Consider the following 4,760-nt stretch of genomic DNA (forward strand, 5'->3'; position numbering starts at 1 on the left):
GACCCACATTGGAGCACCAGACAGAAATCTCAAGGTCCAAATCAGGAGCAGAAGGACCGGGAGGGGTGCACCCACACACTGAGACAATGGGGATGTTCTATCGGGAACTCACCAAGGCCAGCTGGCCTGGGTCGGAAAAAGCCTAGGATAAAACCAGACTCGCTGAACACAGCGGACAATGAGGACTACTGGAGTACATTTTTAAAAGAGTCGTGTAGAATAAAGTTCCTAGAAAGCTGTCTGTTAATATCCAAGTTTGGGGAGGTGGTTCTTAAGTGACCAACAGAGAAAAATGCAATCAGAGACAGCAAGATGTAGCAAAACTTAAAAACAAGAGAACATGTAATTCATAGAAAAAACTCTGGAAAAATGGTTCAAGATGACTGACTCCTGAGGCAAGGCAGTTAAAATTATTGGCAAGTGTTGATGGTGGTTCACACCTTTAATCCCAGCACTTCCTAGGCAGAGGCAGTCAGATCTCTATAAGTTCAAAGTCAGCCTAGTCTACAAAGCTAGTTCCAGGACAGCCAGGGCTACCCAGGGAAATCCTGTCTGGGGAGGGGGAGAGTTGCTCTGGAGCTGGAGAGATGGCTCAGTGGATAAGAGAATTGACTGCTCCTGCAGAAGATGGGGACTCAGATCCCAGGACATATATGGTGGCTCATAACCATCTATAACTCCGGACCCGGGAAATCTGACTTCCATGGGCACATACATGCATGCAGGCGGCAGACTCACACACATAAAATAAAAATCTTTTTAAAAAAATAATATTAGCTCTGGATGTAGCTTTTTCTCGGATCAAGTCTCACCTCTGCCACTTCCTACCAAACAAATAAAGCAAAAGGCTAGAGGACACAATTTGTGAAGGACTTTGGCCCTGGTAAGTGGTTTATGTTTCATCCTATGAACAATAGAAACCCAGTGGAAAGCCCAAATCAGAACACAGGGTCTGTATTTTATAAATATTACTCTGGAAATTGGTGATGATGATGATGATGATGATGATGATGATGATGATGATGATGATGATGATAATCAGAAAGAAATACAGGAAAATTAAATTTTGAAAAAGCCAGGGCCACTATTAGTGAACTAAGAAAATTCCTTATAAATGTTTTCATTCCTGCTAATCCAAAGAAAAAGGTTATTAGTGATAATATTCACCTACACAAATAACAGTAGTTTGTACAAATAATTTTAGTATATCATCAAGTCTTTCTTCCTAAAATCCTTTCAGTTTTGACAGAGTATCTAGAAACTTGTTCTGCACAGCAACAGACAGCATGCAACCTGAGGTTTTATCCCTGCTGGCTTCTTCACCAAAATAAACCTTTCTGGTTTATAACAGGGCTGCCCTTGACTCCCATACCCTTGCTTCCACAGATAATAGACACAGAGTCACTTGAATGTTCAATAAAGAAAGACCTTGGAAAGACCAAGGCTGCGATTCAGCGGCAACTCACATTTGTAGCATGCTCAAGATTTGGGTGCAATTTCCAGAATTTTTTTTTAATATCTCAGTTTTGGAAACACTGTAGTTTGTTTTTGCTAGTTAAACAAGTCTTTCTCAGTATTCATTCAAAAATAGGTATAAGGTCATGTTTTGGCCTCTGATAAGTAAGCTCATATGAGGGGCCTGCTACCAAACCCTTTGTCCCAGTCCTTCACCACTTGCTAACAAACCAGGAAACACAACCCTTTTGTTGTTTTGTTTTGTTTTGTTTTGTTTTTTACCTCCCCACAGTTGTATCACACAAAGCACAATTCATTCCTTCAGAACTTCTACATCCTGATCTGGTCCCCATTGCTCTTCCCCCAGCTATGTTCTCCCTAAATTTTCCCATTTTCACCAGTAGGAGTGACTGATGAATTCTCAAATATGGAGGGGGGATTCTTTGCCTGCATTCTTCCTTGGGGAAAAGGTAGCATATAGCTTTGGATCCTGGGCCACTCATTCTATCTAGACTTAATCCTAGCTCTACCTCCTATTTCTATATATTGTGGCTAGTTATGGTGGAGCTAACGATGGTGCTACTGCATGGGATTTCTGTGAGTATACATGATTTATGAGAAACAATGAATAAAGTCAGGAATATTTACAAGAATAGAAATATCAACTAATGCCCATGCTAAGCCCTGGAATCAGAAATTACTGAGAGAGACAGGAAAGGTCTTTCCGCTTCTGGGTTTTATACTCTACTAGAGAAAAGGTAAGAAAGAAATAAAAGTGAAAATTACACATCGTGTTGATATTATAAACAGGATTATGGATCAGGAATGGAGACTGAAAATAAGATGTTCACTGCAGGAAGAAAGATGGAAAAGAACCCACAATGCAAGAAGCTGGTCTAGGAGGAAGAGCTTGGAGCATTCTAGAAACAGTAAGAAACCAGCTGTGGTTAAAGATTGAAGCACTTGGGGTGGAGTGGTAGAAACTAAAGTTGAGATTCGGGTAAAAACCACATTCAGCCGGGCGGTGGTGGCGCACGTCTTTAATCCCAGAACTCGGGAGGCAGAGGCAGGCGGATCTCTGGGAGTTCGAGGCCAGCCTAGTCTACAAGAGCTAGTTCTGGGACAGGCACCAAAGCTACAGAGAAACCCTGTCTCGAAAAAAAAACCACATTCAGCAGAACCTTCTGAGTCCCTGGTAGATGGATGAATTTATTCAAGTGCCATAGGAAACTACTGAAGTTTTTAAACAGATAAATAATATTAATGTGATCAAGTCTATGTTTTAAAAAACTTTCTAGATGTCTTTTCAATGCACTGCACAAGAGCAACATACCCTATTAACAGAATTTTAGTCTAGGAACTTACAGGTCACGAAAACTCATCTCCAAAGTCCCTCTCCCCTTCAACAACCAGTGATTCTATGCTAAATTTAAAATGAAGAGACTTCAATTTTTCAGCCATACATGCTAAGCACAGAGGTATATTCCTTTATCCCTCTGCATCATTGGGTTTGAATGGGTGAGTCAAGTCTAGTAAATACTTTTAATGGTTCTTGTTTCGTGCCTCCAAATTCCCAAATGCTAATCAACAATTTTCTCCTAATGAAGTGTCCAAAACTAAAAGCAGCATCCCAGCCGCTGTCACCACAGTCAGTCAGACTCCCCTGCTTCACGACAAGCGGCCAGCATCACATTTTTCTCACAATATTATAAAGCAACTATGTGTCTGACTTGCTGCTCAGCGTCACCCTTGGGTCTCTGCAACCATTACTATTTTGCAGGTGTTGCCCTCCCTGTAAAAGTTTTTGTTTGCAGTTCCTTTTCCCCAAGTACCTGTACTTGACATTTTTCCAAATTGAGTGTCATTCTCTTTGCCATATTGCTAATGTTTATATTTCTTTGGCTTGTCCTAGGTTCTGCAGCACAACTTCTTTTAAAGTCATCTGAGAATTTCACTAATATCGTTGTGAACAGGATGTAGCTAGAAAAGAATTGTTGGGGAATCTTTCTTCTGTTTATTAGTTAGGTACTGTTTCTAGATATGTTGAATAAGAAGAAAGGATGAGGAGAAAGGATGGAAGGAGCAAAGAGGGAGGGAAGAAAGAAAAGAAAGAGGGAGCACTAAAATTATAGGAACTTTGTAAGTAAAGCCATGTAAAACTTTATATGTCACTGAACAAAAGTATAGTAGGTAGTTGTAACATAGTATAAAATACTGGATGTGATAGACAAATGTTGAACAACCAAGTATTTAATCACTCTGTGGTTGAATGTCTTCTGCTACAAATGGAAATGGTAATGATATCTACCTCCACAGATTTTTCTGGAAATTAAATAAGTTACTTTATACCTAATACATAATACTCTGTCAAAGTTGCCTGGAATTACCATACCATGTTCCTAACTTTAATTTTTATTTGTATTTATTTATTCATTTATTTATTACTTCCTTCCATGCTTTTTGTATGTGCCTCACGTGTGTGTGTCTGTCAGGGGGTGTCTCTGTGTGTGGGTCTCTGTGTGTCTCCCTATGTGTGGTTGTGTGTGTGTGCCTCATATGTGTGTATGTGTGTCTGTGAATGTGTGTGTGTCTCTGTGGGGGGATGTCTCTGTGTGTGGGTCTGTGTGTCTCCTTGTGTGGGGGTGTGTGTGGGGGTGTGCCTCATGTGTGCGTCTGTGTGTGTGTCTGTGAGTGAGTGTGAGTGAGTGTGTGTGAGTGAGTGTGTGTGTGTGTGTCTGTGGGTGATGTCTATGTGTATGGGTCTGTGTGGGTCTCCCTGTGTGTGTGTCTGTGAGTGAGTGTGTGTGGGGGGGTGATGTCTATGTGTGTGGGTCTGTGTGGGTCTCCCTGTGTGTGGGTGTGTATGGGTGTATGCCTCATGTGTGTGTCTGTGAGTGTGTGTGTGTACTCCAGAAACAGCTTGCAGGTGTGTTCAGAAGATAACTGCCAGCAGTCAAACCGCTCCTTCCACCATGCTAATTCCAGAGTTTGAACTTGGGTCTTCATACTTGACAGCAGGCAGCCTTGCTGCTGAGTCATCCTGCCGGCTCTGTCTTCCTAACTTTTTACATGGTAGGCTCTGCATCAAGGAAATACAGATCAAGTGTACGTTAAGATTGCATCTCAGCCCTGTCAGAATGCAGTCATCAAGAAAAGAGGAGACAAATGGTGGTGGGGACACTTGGAGAGGGGAGAGGGATGTAGTTGGTTGTTGATTCTTCTACTCTTGGCTCTCTGTTTCCTCCCAAATAAACCACACATGGAGTCTTACTCTTACTTAAGAATGCCCAGCCTTGGCTTGGCTT

This window comes from Microtus ochrogaster, chromosome 8 (assembly GCF_000317375.1).
Source record: "Microtus ochrogaster isolate Prairie Vole_2 chromosome 8, MicOch1.0, whole genome shotgun sequence".
Classification (NCBI taxonomy): domain Eukaryota; kingdom Metazoa; phylum Chordata; class Mammalia; order Rodentia; family Cricetidae; genus Microtus; species Microtus ochrogaster.